The sequence below is a fragment of the Felis catus genome, chromosome F2 (assembly GCF_018350175.1).
Source record: "Felis catus isolate Fca126 chromosome F2, F.catus_Fca126_mat1.0, whole genome shotgun sequence".
In the NCBI taxonomy this organism is placed as follows: domain Eukaryota; kingdom Metazoa; phylum Chordata; class Mammalia; order Carnivora; family Felidae; genus Felis; species Felis catus.
Window position 1 is genome coordinate 3806495 of NC_058385.1, and position 23188 is coordinate 3829682.

Genomic DNA, 23188 nt, shown 5'->3' on the forward strand with positions numbered 1-23188 from the left:
GTGGAGAGTAGGAAGTGGGCTCAGCCACCAGGAAAAAAAAAAAAAAAAGGAAGTCGATTTAAACCCTTACATAAGTGCAATGTAATCATTTTTAAAAGCAATGTCAGGTTTATAAAAGCTCCGTTTTAAATATACAAAAGACAATTGAATGAAATACCTTTTTTGTTGTATAATAAAAAATCTTCTAGCCTGTGCTTAGGTGTATGAAGGAAACGGTGCACAATGAGATATGTATGGGTATATATCTCCTTGTATAACACACACACACACACACACACACACACACACACATATGTGTATATGTATATAATAAAATGCTACCCACAAATTATATTAGATGAATATATTTCAAATATATATATTTACTATACTTTAAATTTACACTGTAAATTGTAGCTTGAATTAAAATTTATGATAATACGATATTGTGTTTATTTTTGATACCACTGATTAAAAAAGAAAAAAACAAACCTAACAGGCCTAAATTGCTGCTTAACATTAGTGGAGCACCTACCTATTAGAAAAATATTACTCTGATGTTCATCAGTTACCAAATAGTATTTAGCACTTTCCTTTACAGTGGAATGATTAGCCACTGTGGTTTGTTATAACTGGAACTATTTGAATGAGAAAGATCAAAAAATGAACAAAATACTCAGATAAATCTCTATTTCTCATGTAATGTAGGTTTAGGTGCATGAGATTTACTCATCAAATCCTCGTTTGTACTAGAGCACATTTTAATAGCAGAATGCTTCATTATGTGTTAACCCCTCCAGTGCCTTGGGATATGTGTGTATGTGTGTGTGTGTGTGTGTGTGTGTATACACATTATACATGTATGTGTACATATGTATGTGTATGTATGTATGTATATATGTATACATACATATATATGCACGTTAAAGGGTTCATTATACTGTACATAGTGCAAGCTCAAAGGGAATATTATATTATAGGTACTTAGGCCAGAGAAGGGAGTTCAAATATCATTTGAAATATTTGCTAACTACTATAATAATGTATTTTGCCTGATAAAGAATAACAATTCATTTAAGCTGAAGTATATTAAAGCAGGGGCATTTTAATTTGTTATACCGCAGCAAATATTTATTTCAAATATACTTTAAGATAGAACGTGTAATGTGTACCCCAACATTTACCATCTAACACTATTTTAAAGGGAGAATAAGCAGCTAATCATTCTTGCCCATTTTTCAGGCAGGTACCAGCTTAGAGTCTTAAAGTCTGTGCTCACAAAACTGTCATTAGGCAAGAAGAAAAGTAATTACTTGAAAATAAATGTCAAGTTCATATTAACCATAAAAGCAGAGAAATTTTCCTTTGGGTGCACTGGTTTATAGATCGACGTTTCCCTCATTTACAATGACAAAGCTTATTCATAAACTTTGTTTACATGGAATGCTGGGTTTGAGAGAGCTTGATTTATTATTGTGGAAAAGTAATAATCCTAACAATGATTTAGAATTACTGCTAGAAATCAGCAGGTGGAGAAGCTTTAAAAGCACAAGGACGATCTTGTGCTTAACTTTTTAAGGTAAGTGTACATGTTCTGATATTAATAACAAACATTTTGCTACTCTTAATAGTGCTGTACTCATGAGCTCTTAAGGAATTGCTTTATTCATACCTCTAAAACTCTTGTTTATGATTTATTCTTATTCCTTAATACTTCAAAGTCATAATTCACTTATTTGCACATTTGAAGTTGCTTTTGAAGATAAATAAAATGTTATAAATGTTATATATTTTATACATATCAAAAATGCAATGACAATACCAGAAATACGAAATGTAAATATATTTATTTCATTTTTAATTGTTTCGGTGGATGTTTGTAAAATGTAAATTAATATCTGTGACAAATGACTTGTCACTTCGTTCTTTAAGTTCGTTAATGTACTACTAACAAAACTGTACCTTTTCTAATGAAGCATACTGGAAAATAAAAACAAATACTTTTTACTACATTTGTATTTTCACTTCTTGGGTTTGATCTGTAAGTTTCACGTGTGTTTAGAGCATGATTCTGGGGACTTAACTGAAATGGACTGGGAGAAATATGAGCTAACAGCCTGGGGCACAGACCTCTTGGGGCATGATCTGTTCTGGTTCATCAATATTTACCAAGATTGCATGTCTGACCTCCAAAGGCTCTAAAGGTTGAAGAAAGATGCTATCTGCCAAATTACTTAAACAGCCACAATTACAACTTTTGAAAATATGAGAACTTTGATATTTACACAGTGGTCCATTGAGAGCAGAGTCTACACTGAGAGCACTGGTCTGACGGCGTCATCGTCTGGCCATTTGTAACCGGAGCAGCTCATCTCATATGTCGTACGAGACCACAATGGTCTTTCGGGTAACTATAGTGTGGTAAGAGAGACTGATTACAAGAATCACTTTGAGACAATTCTGATATCTAATGTTTATTTATTTTTGAGAGAGACAGAGACAGAATGCAAGTGGGTTGGGGCAGAGAGAGAGGGAGGCACAGAATCCGAAGCAGGCTCCAGGCTCTGAGCTGTCAGAACAGAGCCTGACGCGGGGCTCGAACTGACAGCTGTGAGATCGTGACCTGAGCCGAACTCCAACGCTCAACCGACTGAGCCACCCAGGCACCCCAAGACAATTCTGATATCTATATTATTCTAGCTGTTAAATGAACATCTCTCTCATTTTTGATACTCTCTTTTTCTGTTTTCGGGAAAAAAACTGATGGAAAAATAGTACATGCCCATCATAAGTAGTTTAAGCAATTAAAAAGAATATTAAAAAGTAGGGATTATATTAAACCTTGGCAGCACAAAAATAAACATAATTCACTTTAGATAAATGTTGATATATATACCCATGTTTATATAGAGCCCAAAAGAAGTATAATTACTTGATGTACTGATGTACAATTACGTGGATTTAAATGCTTCTATAGATATATTCCTTCAAAAAGCACAGTATAAAATAAACCGGTAACTGTGTTTTGGGGGAATGTATGAACAATAATAGCAAAACGTGGATTTTTAAAGTTGACTACCTATTAGGAAAAAGTAGAATTATGGTATATTTTAAAAGGATCAGGACTTCAAGAATATTCTTTTCTTTAATTTTTTAAGATTCATTCAAGTTTAAATACAAAAGTACCAACTTTCCTGAATAGAGTTCTGTACATTTTGATAAATGGATATAATTGTGCACCACCACCAAGATAAAAATATAGCATAGTTCAATCGCACCAATAAATGCCACTTTGTAGACAATCCCTTGTAACCCTAACCTTGTAAACTATTGATTTGTTTTCTGTCCCCATAGCTTTCCTTTTTCAAGACTGAAATGTACAGTATTTCATCTTTTGATATTATTCCCACTCTTTTGGGAGATCACTTCTCCACAGAAAGTATTTTTGGGTACGTTCTCTGTCAAAAGGATACCAGTCTTGATCCCTTTTGTTGTGTGCACAAAGGTTCTACCAGCTTTGCCCTTCGTCCACTGTATACCTTCTGTCTTCTGTCACAGGCACCTCTATCCAGGCTAGGAGTCTTCTAGGCACGGAACAGGTACTACCTCTTACATGAACAAGTATGGAGTGAAGGAAATAAACATATTTGTGTAATGTCAATTCCAGTTAAGGAAAATACAACAGTCATTTTTTTTTTTTTTTACCTAAGAGGTTTCATGAGTTTACTTTTATGTGAACACAAGTTTTTAACTTATTTGAATAAATACCAAGCAGGGTAATTGCCAGATCATAGGGTAAGAATATGTTTAATTTTGTCAGAAATTATCCAAACTTCTTCCAGTTGTGCGTTCCCACCAGTAATGAATGTGAATACCTTTTCTCTACATCCTCACCAACAGTTGCTATCGTGAGTGTTTGAGATTTTGGCCATTCTAACAGGTATGTTTTGGTATCCTTATTTCACCATAAGCAGAATAAGATTCTTTGTTCTTAGTGCCCAATAGCTTCTATTCTCCCCAACTCTTTCAACCTGAGATTCCTCGTCATCTTTGTATGTGTTGGTGAGAGCTGCTGTAACAAAGTACCACAAATTGAGTGGCTTAAACAACACAAGTCTATTAGCTCTGGTCTGGAAGCTGGAAATCCAAGATCAAGGTACCAGTAGGATGATACACACTGTGAAGGCACTAAGGAAAGCTCTGTTCCAGGATTCTTTCCAAGCGCCCAGGGGTTCCTTGACAACGTCATTGCAATCTTCACATGGTATTATCCGTGTGTGTGTGTGTGTGTGTGTGCACATGCGTGTCCTTTGTTATGGTCAGATTGGATTAGGGGGCTGCCATACTCCACTATGACCTCATCTTAACTCCCTACATCTGCAGTGGCCCTCTTCCCAAGTAAAGTCACATTCTGATGTCTGGGGATGAGGATTTTAACCTATCGATCTTGAGGAGAACACATTTCAACACATAGCAGTCCTTTAGATGGCAACTTAAATGTCCCTTACAACGAGAAGCTTTTTTCCTTCTCTTCATCAGAAAAACTGAATTCTTTCTGCCATGTACTTATAACACTTGGCCATGTTTATTGCTATGGTTTAATTTACCGTCTTCCCTACTAAGCTTGAATTTCTAATTTCTGGGAAGGCAGAGACTATGTCCATGTTGCTTACCTTTGTTACTCACCACCTCGCACCATGTCTGGAACACAGATGTGCTTAATGAAAGGTGTTACTGTTGAGTGATTTTAATAACCAAAAGTGAGGTTTCGTTCAGAATTAAAGCGGATGACATTACAAAAGTGACATTATTCTATTTCAGTCATTATCCTAACATAATTGCTTATGTTTCTAAGAAAATAATTGGAGAGTTTGCTCTTACACGGAACTGCTAATCATATAAATAATAGCAGGCAAGATAAGAAAACAAGAGTTGATATTCCTCTGCACTTTTTCTGTTTGATTTTTTAGAACTGATATTTCTTATCTTGCATTATCATTTTATTAAAAGCATCGTGGGGGGGTGCCTGGGTGGCTCACTGGGTTAAGTGTCCGACTTCAGCTCAGGTCACGATCTTGTGGTTCATGGGTTCAAGCCCCACCTCAGGCTGTGTGCTGACAACTCAGAGCCTAGAGCCTGCTTTAGGTTCTGTTTCTCCCTCTCTCTCTGTCCCTCCCCACTTGCACTCTGTCTGTCTCTCTCTCAAAAATAATCATTAAATTTTTTAAAAAATATATCTTGTAGTTATATATATGTGTATATATACACACATTTTAGTAATCTATAAATAGTAATCTATAATAGTGATCTATAGCTAGTCATGTATAAATACATCTTAAAACTTGTCAAGTTTTATACTGAGTAGTACATGTCTCTATGGAACAATTAAATAAATTTGAGAGAATTTTTCTAAAAGCAAGGATAAAAGAAAAAATTCAAAATTAAGGCGTTGTAAAGTGAACAATGAAAAACATATATAGATCTAGAATTGTACAGAGAAACTGAATTTACTAATTCAGTGAAATGCACTCAGAAAGATAAAAATCATCAAAATACATCCAGGGAGAATAAGGGTCTTTGTTACCTAGCAGTAACCAGTTAGCTTTCTTAAGAATATTCAGGATGAGCGAAACTACTTTAACTCTTCTTTTCTTGAGTTAGTGATTTCGTTCAATAAATAAGATAAGTGAAACCAAAGAATCAAAGTCAAATAACCATGAATATGTTATGTTGACATTTCCAAATGACTTTGAATGTGCAGTAATGGGATTTGCAGATCTGCTTTATGACAGTTCCCACAAAATGATTATGTGGAACAAAATTATGTCATTTCTAAAAAATGATTGTGTTGCCATGGTCACCTCTGTCAGAAACACTCTATCTAATCTCTTCTATACACAGCACCTTCAGCTTCATGATCCAGTTATGTTCTAAAATTCTAGTGCACGGTAATTATGTATAACTTACTCTATTCTTTTTTATAGAAAAGGTTGCAAATGATGATCACCTACTGTTTTAAAATAATTTTTTGATGTGAAATTTATATCACATAGAATTATTTTAAAGTAAACAATTCAGGGGCATTTAGTATACTCACAGTATTGTGCTACCAACCGCCTCTGTCTAGTTTCAAAACGTTTCCATCATTCCAGAGTAATATCATTATCCATTAGACAATTTCTTCCCATTCTCCCTTCCCCCAGACCCTCACCAGCATCTGTATGCATTTTGTCTTCATGGATTTAATGTATTCTGGATATTTCATATAAATGGAATGATACAATATGTGACCTTTTTGTCTTACTTTTTTCACTCAGCAGAATGTGCTTGGGGTTCATCTATGTTGTTGTGGGAAACAGTTCATTCCTTTATATGGTTGAATACCCAGCTACTCTGTTAACATAGAAAAGGAAGGTAATAATTCTGCTCATTTGAGTTCCAAGTCCCAGTCAGAAAAGTCAATAGTGCTGGGGTCAGAGGAAATGAAGAAAAATCTAAGTCTATTACTGGATTCAGAATGGCCTCCATGAAATATTTAAATAAACACAATTTGTCTCTCAAAGTGGGCCATCTTTTCTCCTGCACCTCACTGCATGTTTTCTGCATAATGCGAATAATTTATGTAGTGCTCTAATGTTCCTCCTCAAACCTTCCTGGCTTAGTGTTCCCTAACATGCTCCAAAATTATGATATTCCTATCTGTATTTTATCAAAATTCATATTCCCTAAATTCCATTAAGCTAAGAGAAATATTGGAGAGTAAAATTAGAATGAATTCAAATTGATGGATATTAATGACAATAGATAACAGTTTTATAGCATTTACTATGTTTTCAGTATGCTTCTGAGTTGTTTACATATATTAACTCATTCAACCTTCTTTATGGCAACATTTAAGGTAGGTTTCAATACTATCCCTATTCTATGGGTAAGAGCATAGAGTTTAAACAGATTTCCCTAAATCCTCTAGCAAATTAGAAAAGCAGGAAAAATGAATAGAACATTGCTAGAGTTCATATATATATATATGTGTATGTGTATATATACACACATATAGAGAAAGAGATTTCATATATATATATATATATATATATATATATATATACACACACACACACACTTGCAAAGTACTTAAATAGAATTTCAGTCCCAATAATTACTAAAAGTTGGGGGCATTAGAAAAGTGGGTAAGTTTTTTACTTGTTTTTATTTGCAATCAGACATGGGAGCAAAGATCCACAATGTTCTCAGTGATTGCATGTTTGGCCTTGTGGATTGCTCTGAGGTGTTGTTCTACTTCACAATATGCTTTGATAGGGATGCCTGAGGTCTCAAACTCATGAGATTACAACCAGTGTATTCCCAGTGGAATCTCTAGCAATGAAAGTAGGCACTCCCTTCAGGAGTAGATGCTCTTTACACGCAGAGAATATATCGCACAGAATCTGTGTAATATAGTGGTAGGTGCTGTGACAGCAAGATCTCCACTGACATTGGCCTTACCTCTATGGTTGACCTGTGCCAATGCCAGGTTCTTTGTACCAAGGCCACGTGGTTCCAACTTCTGTAGACTTCTTTTAGATGACTATTACTATTGCCCTATACTTCTTCTTGCTCACAATCTTTGAACCTGGGGTGACCTCTACCTGGAAACTTATTCACTAATTTACAGGCATAACTTCTATTCACTCCAGGTGTCATTTTTGATGTCACTTTTTTCAACGAAGCTTTCCTTGATACCCCTGCTTTCCACCACCATCACTAAGACCTGTGAGTTACATTTCATTATCTTCTTTTGGTATATAAGGACACTGAGAAAACCTGCCTATTCATTTTCGCAAGATTAGGCAAAGGGTAATTAAAATAGACTGAACGCAGGTTTGGTGGCTACATAAAACATGGAGAGAAAAATGCACACTGGCTGGGAAACTTAGGACTCGTGAAAGGGAATGACCGTGAAATCTTTGCGTTTTCTTATTGACTCATGTGTCTCAGACTGGCTAGTGGAGAAAGCAGCAACTCCGGACGCCAATAAACACAAGTTAGTAAAGGTTCCAAGGAAAACATGTTCACTTTAGCCACATGGCCTGGTAAGGGACAAACTAGCAAGATAGAAAACATTTGGACGGCAGATGTGAAGACAGAATGTTAGAAATGACAAAAACTGAAAAAGAAAGAGAAAACAGACTGAAAACAAATGAGCAGGACATCAGAGATCTGTGGGCTTAAAGCAAAAAATCTAACATTTTTGTCATGGGAATCCCAAAAGGAAAGGAAAACAATGGTGGAGTTAAATCGTATTTGAGGAACTAATGGCTGAAAACTGTCCCAATTTGCAAAATATGCATACATATAGACTCAAGTACCTGACTGAACCCCAAACAGGATAAATTCAAAGAAGTAAATTACAAAATAAATCACAGTCAAACTATATCAAAGTGAAAACATTTATTTTGTCAAACTATAGGCAAAGCAAATGAAAGTAATAAGAGAGAAAGGACTCTTTGCCAGTAGGAGGAAAAAACCCAGCTAAGAGGATAGTAAATTTCACTTCTGAAACCAGTGGCCAGAAAGAAGTAAGACAATACTTTCCAAGTATTGAAAGAAATGGTTTATCAACCCACAATACTATATACAGTAAAACTACCCTTCAATAATAAGGGGAAAAATTGGGAAGTGGAGTATAGCCTGGAGTCGTCACTTCCCTTCTTGCCCAGGCAAGGGTGCTGGGCATAGCCCCACCCTCTGTGGCTCTTGGCCCCCCTGACTGGAAAGGCTGATAAAAAAAACCCTGAAAGCTGTACTGTCCAGTGGTGCTCAAACAAAGAGAATGACAGGCAGAACCCATTGCTTTTAGGGCAAAGCCAGTGGCCTTGTTTTGTAAGGGAACTCTATATGCAGACTGAATTAAGACAACAAAGAGTGTTGCCATTTTTAGAGCTGCTCCTCCTGCGGCAGTCAAGCAGAGACTCTAATTCATAGCTATGTTCACCATTGAATACAGCCTTCAGCTTGTTGGACCAGGGAACTCAGCCAGAGCAAATGGCAAAATGCAAAGCTCATTCAACAGTCCGGGGTACAGTAGCACTTGAACACAGAGCAAAGCTTCTCTGTGGCTGTGGCTTCCCTCATCTGCAAACCCAAACCAGTGGCCTCACTTAACCAGGAAATTTAGTGTACACTCTTGCCTAATTTGAATCCCCAATGAGTCATACAGGCCTTGTATCCTGTCTTGGTGCCCTCCCAGGGCAGGGAAGCTAATTCATACCACACCTACAAATGAATATAGTGCCCAGTCCTAACTATCTAGTAAGCCTAACCAGAGAATCCGGGTAATTGCAGAGCCCACCATGAAGGGGACCAAGCCAGTAGTCTTATTTAACTGTTCTAAGACAGTGGAACAATCCCTCACCTTTCCTAGCCTCACATTTTGAACCTATGAAGTCTGGAAGAGGAATCTGATTAACTCTAATGTTCAGATGCCAATGTAAGGAATCAAGGATTATGAAAAATCAGGTAAATATGACACCACCAAAGTATACTAATATAGCTGGAATAATTGATCAGAAAAAATGGGAGGGGCACCTGGGTGGCTCAGTCGGTTAAGCGTCCGACTTCAGCTTAGGTCATGATCTTGCAGTTTGTGAGTTCGAGCCCCGTGTCGGGCTCTGTGCTGATGAGCCTGGAGCCAGCTTCAGATTCTATGTCTCCCTCGCTCTCTGTCCCTCCCCTACTTGTGCGCTCTCTCTCTCTCTCTCTCAAAAATAAGTAAACATTTAAAAAACTTAAAAAAAAGAAAAAATGGGAAAAAAGAAATAGAGGTCAATGAACTGTCAGACAAATAATTTAGAATAAATCTCTCAAAGTACTGTAATGAAATATAAGAACACAGGCGACTAAGTGAAAATTTTAAAAAAAGAAAACATTGCATGAACAAAACAAGAACATATAGGAATAGGAGGCATCTTAGAAGTAAAAAATACAATAACTGAAGTGAAGAAGTCAATTCTTCAAAAGTAGAATTGATCATGCCAAAGCAAAAATCAGAGACATGGATGATAGGACATTAGAAATCATCCAGTCAGAGGAGCAAAAAGAAAAACAAAGAGAAACAGTGAATAAAGCCTAAGAGTGAATAAAGAAAGCCTATGAGACACAATAAAAAGAAACAATATTTGCATTATGGGAATTCCAGAAGCAGAAGACAAAAAGACAGGAACAGAAAGTATATATAAAGCAATAATGGCTGACCACTTCCCAAGCCTGGGGAGAGAGATAGACATTCAGATCCATGAGGCCAAAAGGACCCCCAAAAGGTTGAAGTTGACTAGGGCTACACTAAGACACATTGTAAGTAAATTGTCAAAAGTCAAAGACAAAGAAAAAAATTTGAAGCAGCAAGAGAGAAGAAAGAAGTTACATACAAGAGAACCCCCATAAGACTGTGAACAAATTTCTCAACAAAAATTTGTCAGGCCTACACAGCCGTGTCAAATTCGGTGCCCACCCATCCGTGGCAGGCGCCGGCCTGAAATAGATGACAAGGATTATTTCTTACTTAGAGATGGTGACATTCTCGGAAAGTATGTAGACTGAAATAAATCATTACTGAAATGGCATGAAGTGAAGCTGCCCATTACAGTGAAGTTGTGAAATCTTTCATCATGTAAATAATTTTCATGTCTCTCTTTTATAGTAAATTAATGGTATCCAAAAAAAAAAAAAAAAAAAAAAAAAAAAGAAAAGAAAAGAAAATTTGTTAGGCCTGGAAAGAATTGAATGACATATTCAACATGTTGAAATAAAATACCATTAACCAAGAATTCTGTGCAAAGTTTTCCTTCAGAAATGAATTATAAAGTCTGTCCCAAACAAACAAAAATTGAGAGAATTCATTACCACTACACGTGCCTTATAAGAAATGCTACAGGGAGTTCTGTCAATGGAAGTAAGAAGATGCTAATAAAAGTCATAAAATTATTAAAAATGTAGCATTAAACTCACTGGTAATAGCAAACACATGGTCAGAATTAGATTCTGTGATTTGGTAATGGTAATCCACAATTCACCCATAACTCTAGTTGAAAAGTTTAAAAAGGAAAAATAAGCATAACTATAATAATGTTATTACAAATCTATCTGTATACAAAATATACATACAAAATGTAAACACTATGTAAATGGTAACAGAATAACCTAAAATGTGAAGGGAAGGAGAAGTAAAAGTGTAAAGTTTAGGAATTCTAATGAAGGTAAGTTGTTTTCAGCTTAAAACATGGGGTAATAATTTTAAGATATTTTATGTAAGTCTCCTGGTAACCAGGATGCAAATATCTGTAGCAATTACACAAAAGAACATGGAAAAGAAGTTAAAGCATACTGACACCAAAAGACATCAAAACATTAAAAAGGACAGTAAGATAAGAAACAAAGAATGATGGATCTATAAAACAAGCAGACAACAATTAACAAAATGGAAATAATAAATCCTTAATTACATTAAATATAAATGGATTAAATTCCCCAATATAAAGATATAATGAGTGAATGGATTAAAACAACAAACAATTAAACAGGATCAAACAATATGCTGCCTACCAGAAACTCATTTTCACCTTAAAGGCACACATAGAGTGAGAATAAAGAAATGGAGAAAGCCACTGCAAGCAAATGGTAAAAGGATGAGGAGAAGGAGGAGAAATAACAATTCCAAGTATTTATGCACCCAACATCAGAGCACCTAAATATATAAAGCAAAATTAACAGAGCTAAAAGGAAAAATTAACAATAATACAGTAATAGGTGGCAATTTTAATACCCACCTTCAATAATGTATACATCAATTGGAAAGAGAATTAATAAGGAAATACTGGATTAGACCAAATGGAACTGATAGTATATATACAGGCATACCTCAGGGATATTGTGGGTTCAATTCTAGAATACCACTATAAAGTAAATATCACAATAAAGTGAAGTAAATGAAGTTTTCAGTTTCCAAGTGTATATATAAGTTATGTTTACACTATACTATGTTATATCAAGTGTGAAATAGCATTATGCCTAAAAAGTGTACATACCTTAATTAAAAAATGCTTTGTTGTCAAAAAGTGCTAACCATGATCTTAGCTTTCAGTAAGTCATAATCACTGATCAAGGATCACTGTAACAGGGGTGGCTGGGTGGCTCAGTCAGTTAAGCATCCAACTCTTGATTTTGGCTCAGGTCATGATCTCATGGTTCATGAGACTGAGACATGCATTGGATGAATGGTGCATGGATTTTAAAAATCTGTGGTATATTCAGACAACTGTGCATCACTCAGCAATAAAAAGAAATGAGCTATCAAGCCATACAATGACATGGAAAGACTTTAAATGTTCATTGCTAAGTGAAAAAAAAAAAAACAAAAACAAAAACTAGTTGAAAAGACTACATACCATAGGTTTCCAACTACATAATGTTCTGGAGAAGAAAAGAAAATATTAGACAGTAAAAAAGGTCAGGAGTTGCTTGGGGTTTAGGAAAGGGGGTAGGATTGTATAAATGAAACACGGGGTTTCTATCTTAGTCTACCCAGGCCACTAAAACAGATTACCACAGCCTGGCTGGCAATAATGAACAGAAATTATTCTTCACAGTTCTGGAGGCTGGCAAGTACAAGATCAAGGCAATAGCAGATTTGGTCTTGGTGAGAACCTGCTTCATTTTTCATAAACACCTATGTTTTTACTGTGTTCTCACATGGAGTGGGGGCATGGGAGCTATCAGGGGACTTTTGTATAAGAGCACTAACCCCATTCATGAGGCATCTGCTATCATGACCTAATTACCTACCAAAGGCCCCATCTCCTAATACCTTTAAGTTGGGGGTTACGACTTCAGGAAATGAATTTTGAGGGGACAGGAACATTCAGTGTATAGCAGGCAGCGAATCTATTTTTCACAATACTAAATGGTGGATACCTGACATTATATATTTGTCAAAACTCACAGAATTTTACCAAAGAATGAACCTTCATGCCTGCAATTTAAAAAGTCCACTTCAGAGGTAAAGGATCCCAGGAAACAATGCAAACTTTGATAAGATCGCCTAACTATATGACAAATGTATAAAACATCCTCACTGAAGGAGGTGGGGGGGGGGGGAAGGTACTGACCGAGGTAAATGGAAATGAATAGATTCTGTAAGAATAAAGGAAACAGGTGCTGCAGAGAGGCAGTGTGCTTGTTAGTAAAGTTGTTTCCCATGGAAGTAAAGGTTGACTCTCAGGTACTGTTATATGTGTGTGCTCAAATGAAACGAGTAAGTGGATGGAAAATAGTGGGAGCCAATTTCCTTACTATTAGGCAAGCCAGAAGGGGGCTAGACTAACCCTTATAGTGAGAGGTTAGAGCTGAAGACATCAGCAAGAACTTACAGTTAGCTTAAAATAAATACTTAAAAAAAACCCTGATCATAAAGATCAGTTAATATTACAAATTTAAAAATATGTGCGTATACAGTAGGTAGCGTACAAACATACTTCTTTGCTGTCCCAGCAAGAAATGGCCAAAGGGAAACAACACTCCAGGAGTAACGAGCACACACAACACCCAGATCTTAATTTTTAATTCCACCCTCAGTAAAAAGAAACAGGATCCTTGGAAAAATGGCTAATACTAGGAATGGAACAGGAAATATACAAGATGAGACTGGAGTACCTTGTAGTGTCAGAATGTAAGTGTGTAAGCATATGTCAAAGGGACATAGAAGCCAACTGAATGATTTTCCATTGACCAAAGCTGGAGCCATTTTAACAACAAAATAAATGGTGTCAAGTTGTAACTCAATGCATTAAATAATCAAATTGTAATTCAATGCATTAAATAATCAAATTATAACTCAGTGCATTAAATAAACAAATATCCATACTGAGATAAGTAAATGATTAAATTTTGTCAGCTTGACTCGCCACGGGGTGTCCAGATTAATCTTTATTTCTGAAGGCATCTGTGAGGGTATTTCGAGAGGAGATTAACAGTTGAACTGGTGGATTCGGCAAAGTAGATTTCCCTTCACAACGTGGGTGGGCATCATCCAACCCAGTGAGGATCTGAATGGAGCAGAAGGCTGAAGACTGAGGAATTCACCTTTTTTCTCTGCATCATTGAGCTGAGACATCTTATCGTCTCTGGGCTTTTGGACTGGCATTTACACCATTGACTAGTCCAGTCTCAGACCTTCAAAGGTAGACTAAATTACACAACTGGTTTTCCTAGGTCTCTAGCTTCTAGACAGTAGGTCTTGGGATGTTTCACCCTCCATAATAGTGTGAATTAATGCCTCATAATAAATCTCCATTATATACTGATTTTGTTTCCTGGAGAACCTTGACTGGTACATAAGCTATATAAAGTGATTTCCTTTGGTAGAAAGAGGATAATATGTAATATGGAAAGGAGGGGTTAAAAAAGAAACTTTGTAGTGGAGAAACCTGCATCAGCTGTTCAAAATCGTAAGTGGTAAGTCATGTTGTGTATGCACACATGATATGATTTGGTGAAAATGGTATTTCCCTTCTGTGGTCTTCCTCCCCCGAACCAGTTAACCCAGTCCAATCATGAGAAAAACAAGGGAAGCCTGAGAAACTGTCCTCAAATAGAAACATGACCACTAAATATAATAAATATTGGAAAAAGTTCTAAAAAATTAAATCAGGCTAATATCTAGGCCTCTGAAAGTGTTTTGCAAAGATGTTTTTATGTCTGTTTTTTCTGAGTATGTATCCCAGTTAACAATTATACAGTAATACTGTTATCACAACCATGATTCATCAAGAAACTTGGGGGTGTTTTTCACAAAGTTTGCAATCTAGATACGATGTATCTTTATTTTATTATTTTTAAATGTTTATTTGTATTTGAGAGAGACAGCAAGTGGAGGAGGGAGACACAAAATGCAGAGTAGGTTCCATGCTTGAACTGTCAGCACAGAACCCAACTTGAGCTCGCACTCACTCACGAGCCCTGAGATCATGACCTGAGCCAAGTTGGAAATTCCACCGACTGAGCCACGGGGGCGGGGGGGGGGGGGGGGGGGGATCTAGATACAACGTATCTTTGAACAAGCAGTGACACGTTTTATAATGCTAACTTTCATGGAAGTCAGTGATGCTATGTACAGGGGGAATTTGACAAAAATCCAGCTCATGCTTAGTTTTCCAAGGTGCATACCCTGCTGTGGATGGATAAATACATAGAGAAAGGAAGAATATTCTAATATGGGCAGGGACAATGTGATTACATTTCTCCTGCTGTCTCCTACCAATGAAGAATGTCAGCAGCTCAGCCAAACTGAAACCCGTCTATCCTTTGACTTCAACCACCGCCTTGTTACACAAATCCAATTACTCAGTCCCTTTGCTTCTCAATTTGCATCATTGATATATTAACACTTAGGTCACAGTCCTATACAGTTGACTTTGAGACCAAGATTCCTGTGCCAATTATTAATAAGGCAGTGCTATTTAGAGAAATCAGACAGGCAATCAGGAAAGCCGGAGGGGCCAAGGGAAAAAGACAGAGGGAGGTGTGATTATAGTCAGATCTCCGCTTTAGCGTGAATCCACAGGGGAGCTCTGGTTGTTCCTGGAGGCAAGGGTGGGGGTGGGTGGGGTTTCACTCATCCTTCCAAACTGGGGAGTCATTGATTCCAAACCCGGGTTCTCTGTGCATGCTGTCCCACCGGGAGACAATTGTTTATCATGTGAGCCTTGGGATTTAGGGGTGAACCTTACAAACAAAAGTGCATAGAAAACGAGGTGGGCTCACAGAAGTCAAAGGAATGTGAAGGGACCTGAGAGAAACATCAGCTTCCGTAATTCCTATTTGTCATGATTTTCTGGCTGCTGCCACCTCCCGCTCAGAATATGTATTTCCTCCCTATTCTGTCTCCTCGCTGAAAGGTTTGACCTATTCTAAAAATCCACAGTGTTGCAACCATAGTAACCTTTCAGAAACAAAGACCCTCTTTGTTGCCTCCTATTTGCTACTTCTCAGACATTTTCCAGCACCTTTATTTTAAATTCAATTACTGAATATGACACAGAGAAAATTGTATGACCTGGATCCTCCTGGCATTTTCACCTCTTCCCCTTTACAGTATATATTTTAATCAGATTAAACCACTGGTTATGACTTGGTATGTCAGATTGTATTTTACACCGTAAGGTCCTCTCCTGCACATGTTATTCTTCCCTATCCTTTAGAGTTAACTCTGCTGTTGCACATATGGAAGGGGCTCTTCTGACCTCTGTCCACCCTATAACTCCTGCTGAAAGCTCCTTTATGTGTCCAGCTTTTGTAACCTCTGTGATGGCTCGCAGAAGATTGTAGAATGTTTTTCTAATTGTTCATTTGTCAGTATCCGCAAGGAGATTATGACTGCACAAATCCTGGGGTCATTTCATATACATCAGTGTATCCTCTGTCTAAGAACAATGCCTGATGTATTATAGTAATTTAGTAAGTACTATATGCTAGTTAAATATCGAGAATGAAATGCTGAAATAAAGATGTGGGAGGCTTCATATCACTGTGTACAATGTAACTCTTTTCAAATGAATAATTTCTCCCCCACATAAATTTTATAAAAGTTGCTTATGGTGAGCCTGTATTTGTAGCTCTTTTGTGTTATAAAACTTGCATAAATGTGAGCAATAAGAAATAATTTCTTGACATCATTGAGAGTAGATATGTTATCAAAACATCATCCAAGTGCAATTCAATTCTAAATATAAAAACTACCAAGAAGGAATTCTCAGCAACATTTTACAAAATATGTCAAGCTTGATAAATGCTTACTGCGGGCAATTCATTAAGTCTTATCGGGGAAAACAAATATTTAATGAAATAGTAGCACCTCAAGCCAAATGTGAACATTCTTTGAAATTGCTTTGATTGAATGAAGCATTCAAATATATTTCAAACTCATGTACTCAAACTCATCAACGCCGTCTCTTGGAAGCAGCTGAAAAAAAAAAAAAAAACTGACGTTAACAAGCTATGCTAAATGTTTCATATTTACCAGAGTATTTACAAGAGCTAAAGGTTTATAAGGAAATAGAACATCTTAAAAGTCTACCTAAGCAAGAAGTTTGCTCTGGCTTATTAATTTTACAGATGTTCACTTGTTTCCATGGAGAGTAATATCCAGATGAAGTATATCTCCATGCAGCTTCTGGGCAGAGTGCTGTGGATTTAAAGATTCTTGGGGAAATAGCCAGAGAAGCAGTATCTGTTATCTGCACATGTGGATTCAGGCAATTTTTCAGCCGTCTCTCTCTCTAAGGAAGGGGACATCCAACACAGAGAACATTTGTATGAATTAAGCGCTTTAGCTTTTAATTTTAAAAGGGGACACTTTTATGCTTGATTCATTTTAATGATTATTTAGCTAATTGAACACACAGCTGTACTTGTTCAGACAGTAATAGTTTCAGCAGATGGTAGGTTCAAATCTAAATTTGGGGGAATTCCTAAAGTTATGGCAACATTTAAATGAAAGATTCTGAGAATGACCTTTTATTTCTGTGGATGTGAGTTATTTTGTGTCCATACAAGATTATTGCTTCTTTTAGCTTAAATTCCATAATTTAGATTCAGTTCATGTCTTTCCTGATGAAGATAGTTCAGTAATTGATATCTGCTAATTTTCTACCAATCTGAAATATTAATATGTTAAGACGTCCAAATTTGAAAACTCACTTTTTCCACCTGACCTATTCAAACCTATTTAATTGCCAAATTTATGACTAATGCAAAGTAGAAACTCATTTTCAAATTTAGATGACGTGACGAATTAAGATGATCTCTTTAGTGTTTTGTAAGAATACATGTATCTACCATAGGTGAAGAAAAATCTTACTTCCCTATGTTTCCTTTTTTGCAGCAATGAAGTTTTAATATTTTCTCTACAAACCATGTCTCTTTATTCCACTCATATTTTATTACTGTATTCTGTATTTGTAATCATACGCCTAGCATTGATTGACCCTCAAGCATTTTTTTGCTTTATTTTGTGTAAGTGCATATTTTCACATCCTCATTCGTGGATTTTGCTATGAACTTTGTAGTCACTTAAAGAACTATCATTGACTGACAGTGTCTATAAGACAAAATTTTTAATTGCTCAGAAAATTTTCAACTGTTTTCAGTAATTACATCAGTAAAAAAGATCCCATTACATTCCTCTGAGAAAAGGCACTGATCAACAAACAAGCAAACAAAAATACTGGTGGAAACAACTTTCATTAAATACAGAGATGAGTTCATTCAGAATGGATAATTCCATGTAGAAAAAAAAATAGAGGTGAGGATTAGAGGCAGCAATGAAAATATGATAGATCTACATAGGTTTCTCAAGTCTGGCTAATGCCTTGGTAGACTGTAGATTACCATTATATTCACTATCATTTAGACATACAAAGCTTTTGATAAGTCAGAACTGACAGCACTTTAAGATTTGGGGGGGGGGCTGGAAACTGGACCGAGAATGTACATGTTGTTCAGTAAATGTATCACTAAAACATTTACCCAGTCCTAATTAGGTAAATGGCTGACCACTTCTTATAAAAAATTATATTAAAAAAAACGTATAGCCAACAAAGTCCTGGGCTTAAATATAGGGGCACCACCTCTGCCCTACAATACATAACAGAAAAGCCATGAATAAAACAAGAATTGTCCTCAAGAAATAATTTTGAGCAATCTTTAATATTCAGACAAATGAAGAGATAACCTCTCTGAATCTCAACCAACATTCTTAACCTAAAGTTACAAATTATTTCAGAGTAAAAGGTATAAAAATAAAAGTTATATAAAGTCCTCATGGGGTCGTTAGTCTGCTAACATATAAATTATTACCAACACAGTTAAAGCCTCTGTGTATCCAGTCCAATGATATGCATTCCACTTATCTGAGGCATCTACAATTCTGTCTGTGCTCATTAGTACAATTTCTTTATTTTTACACATCATGCACCCTTGTTCAAGATATTTTAGAGGTTTACATGACTGAAGTCATTGTATAAGTGGTGCCATACTGCATGTATTATTTTGCAACTTGCACTTTTGTTTAAAAGAAAACATTTGGGATTTACCGGTGCTACTGATTCATGAGGGTTTAGTTTATTTTTAACACAGATGAAAAGAGAAAACACACGCACGCACACACATGTTGGAGTAATTAACACGTGTGGCTATAACTGAGAACGCTTCGCGTGTATTAACTCATTTAAACCCCACAACATTCCTAAGATAGCAACATGATAACAAAGCCGTAGTATGTCTAATTTACTAGTGAAAAATAATTGACACGGAAAGTTTGTATGAATCCACTTTATCAATTTTGCCCAAAGTCCTTTGATCGCCTATTGACGGACATTTGTGATGTTTTAAAGAGTATTTGCTATTTTTGAAAATGCTGCAGGGACGTTCCTGTGCACGTGGCCTTGCGTGTGTGTGGATTGCGGAGGTGGCTATGGAGTTGGGCCAAAGGATCGATGTTCGTGGCTATTCAGTTTGGTCTCCGTTGGCGTTTCCCTAATTCGGTGTGTTTAATGTTACTGACCATGCAGTTTTCCTTTCTAAAAATATCTTTTTATGTGTGTTTTGAATTTTTTGCTCAGTAATCAGGCTTTATTTTAATCAGAACGTTTTCATATTTTGAACAACTGCTCCTTGCTTTATATATGTGAAACAAAGATTTCCCAACGGCTTATTTGTAACTTTATTTTGATGTTTGTTCAGTGAACAGTTGCTTTTGTCTTTTATGGAGTAATATTTATCAGTAACTACTTTCACAGTGTATGTTTTTGGGTTTTAAGAAATTGTTCTCTACAGTAAAGTTATGAAGACATCATCAAATATTTCCCTCTAAAATGTTATATAGTTTTGTTTTTTATTTTAGGAACATGGAACTGATTTTTATGAACTGCGTGACATGAAAATAATTGGGTTTTATGTGGAAATATAGCCAGTTCCCCTTCCATCGATTTTGAATAGACCATCCTTTTCTTACAGATAATTCGAGCTGTCTCCACCACATATTAATGCCCACTTGTAGATTTCTGTGTGGCTCTATTGTTTTATTGGTCCGTATCTCTACCGATATGAAGGGTCTAAGTAACATGGCTTTATATGAGGTCTTGATCTGTGGTAGGTCTAATTGCCCAGGCTGTTTGCATTCTTTGTGACAGTCTGTATGTTCTTTTTTTCCCTCACATGCAGACTTTTCAGGATTAGCTTATTACTCACAGCGACAGCAATCACCACAGTTAGCAACTTGTGTTGGTTCCTCGAGCTCCAGGGTCCGCAAGGTGAGGTGATGAAGGTCCGGGGTCGCCTGTACATGCAGGGGGGGCCTGTTACAAGGAGGGAAAATCCGAGATTGGGAAGATGCTCATCTTATAGACAGGAGGCTGACAAGTCTGCCAAACTTCCGTCAGAGAGAGAGAGAAATTGTCTTTGTTAACCTCGAGTGAAAGCAAATCTGCTCTAGGAGCGGCAAGAAAACTTCTCTTCATTATCCTCAAATTTTCTGGTGGAGGCAATTTGAATTTAATGTTTAAAATAAGCAAACCTGGGTCTTAATGCTGCTCATTCACAGCTGTTTCGACCTTAGGCAACTAATTTAGTAAATATTAGGAGCAAGGACTACAAGGCAATATCATTTTGCATTCAAGCCATGGTTCTGTCACAAATTAGGCGTAGGGCAAGTTAAATGTCTTTAGCTTCACTTTTCTCACCTTTAAAATTAGAATGCTAATATCTTCCCACTAAGATTTTTGTGATGATTGAATGATAATATGAAAGACAACGCCTGGAACATCCTAAACAGAATAATATTTTGTTTGTTTTGGCAATTTAAGTCTATGTACCATCACTTTATTAATTGATTTTCAGAAATGGTTTACTGACTGCCTTTTCCCTTTTCCTAAGGAAGTTATATTAACCCATAAACATTTTTTCGATTATTATGGTAAAATACACAAACATAAAATTTACCATCTTAACCATCTGTCATTGTACAATTCACTGGCATTAAATACGTTCATGGCGTGCGGCCATCACGACCACCCATCTCCAGATCTCTTTCCATCTTGTAAAACCACAGCTCTGTACTGAAGAGGAGTGAAATATGCCACCCTAAAATATGCCATTCTGACATATTGATTCTTTTGAGCTGTAGGTACTTGAGAAACAGCCAATGCAGGGAGAAGTTTCCCTGAACTCCCCTTATCTGCCTTTATCTGCACCCAAAAGTCACTCAGTTGTCAAAAATCCCCCCACAGGAGTCATCAACCAGGTAGCATTGACTGTTACCACGGAAGAGACTGGGAGTCCACACCACACCCACACAGACTTTGTCCCAAATTACCTCCCATCTTGTTTTTAAGCGCTCATTCATCTTTCCCCCAAATCATTGACTCTTCCCTCAGAGGCCTACCTCCCCTCCCTTTTCCCTGGTAAGATGATATTTAATCCTGAATTCTAAGCCACCTTGGAATTACTCATTTTTTTTTCTCCTGGGTATTTCCCGTGTATACATGTGGCATCCATGTTAATAAACTGTTTTTCTCGTGTTAATTTGCCTTTCATTACAGGGTTCTTGGCTAACAACTCAGAAGGATAAAGGGAAAATTATTTTTCCTCCCCTACCATACTCGTGAAACAATAATTCCCCGATCTGCCATGACTCTGAGCTATTAGCAACCACCATTTCACTTTCCGTCTCTATGATTTCGACTACTCTAAGTACCTCATAGAAGTGGGATCGTACAGTATTTGTTTTTTTGTGGTTTTTTTTGTAACTGGCTTATTTCACTCAGCATAATGTCCTCAGGATTCATCCATGTTAGCAAACGTCAGAATTTTTCATTTTTTAAGACTGAATAATATTCCGTTGTATGTATATAAGACATTTTGCTTATCCGCTTATCTGTTGGTGGCTACATGATGTTGCTTCCACATTTTAGCTATTATGAATACTGCTGCTTTGAAGACAGATGTACAAATACCACTTCAAGATCCTGCTTTCAAAATTTTGAATACATAGCCAGAAGTGTAATTGCTGGATTCTAAGGTGGTTTTATTTTTAATATTCTGAAGAATCACCATACAGTTTTCCACAGCAGGTGTCTCATTTTTACATTCCCACCAACAATGCACAAGGGTACCAATTTCTCCACATCTTCGCAGGTATTGTTATTTCCTGTTTTATTTTTTATTTTTTTTTCATAGTAGCCATCCTACTGACTGTAAGGTGGTACCATATAGCTTTGTCTTACATCTCCCTAAGGATTAGCAATGAGTGTATGTTCATTTGTGTATTGACCATCCTTTTGTATATCTTTGGAGAATGGCTAGTCAAGTCCTTTGTGAATTTTTGTCACAGGTTGTTTCTTCATTATCAAATATTAGGTGATCCCTATATATTCTGGATATTAATCCTTTATCAGATATATGATTTGCATATTTTCTCCCATTCTGTGGGCTTCCTTTATACTTTGTTGATAGAAATTTTTGATGCAGAAAATGTTTAATTTTTAAGAACCCATTTTTGTTCCCCCTGCCATTGGTGTTATATTTAACAAATCATTGCCAAATCCAATGTCCAAGCTTTGCCCTATGTTTACTCGTAAGAGTTTTATATTTTTAGGTATTGCATTTAGGTCTTTAATCCATTTGTAGTTTTTGTATATGATTTTACGTAAGGGTCAATTTCATTCTTGTGCATGTAGAAATCCAGTTTTGCCAGCAGATTAAAAAAAAAAAAAAGAGGTCTATATTTTTCCATTGAATGAATTTGTCACTCTCATCAGAAATCATTAGACCACATATGTAAGGGTTTATTTCTGGGCTTTCTATTCTATTGTCTATTCTATTGTCTATATATTTGTCTTTTTGTCAGTACTATACTCTTTTGATTGCCATACCTTCCTAGTAAGTTTAAAATTCAGGGAGCATGATTCATCCAGCTTTATTCCTTTTTTTTTTTTTAATTTGTTTTGGTTTTCTGGAGTTCTTTGAGATTCCATATGGATTTTACCATGGGGTTCTCTATTTCTTCAAAAAAATGTCATTGGGATTATGATAAGAAATACATCAGTGAACTTAATTCCTAAGAATTTTATTCTTTTTGATATCATCATAAAGAGAATTGCTT

General features: G+C 36.3%; 1 long non-coding RNA gene across 1 annotated transcript in view; it reads right to left on the bottom strand.

Annotated features, from left to right (window-relative positions):
* Window positions 1-15063: 15063 nt before the first annotated feature.
* The window catches only part of LOC109495896, an 84143-nt gene continuing 76018 nt past the window's right edge, over window positions 15064-23188 (bottom strand). The window contains exons 5-6 of the long non-coding RNA XR_002151615.3: window positions 20278-20384; window positions 15064-16990 (exon numbers count right to left, since the gene is read on the bottom strand). This is a non-coding gene — a long non-coding RNA (uncharacterized LOC109495896). The remainder of the gene's footprint in view (window positions 16991-20277; window positions 20385-23188) is intronic.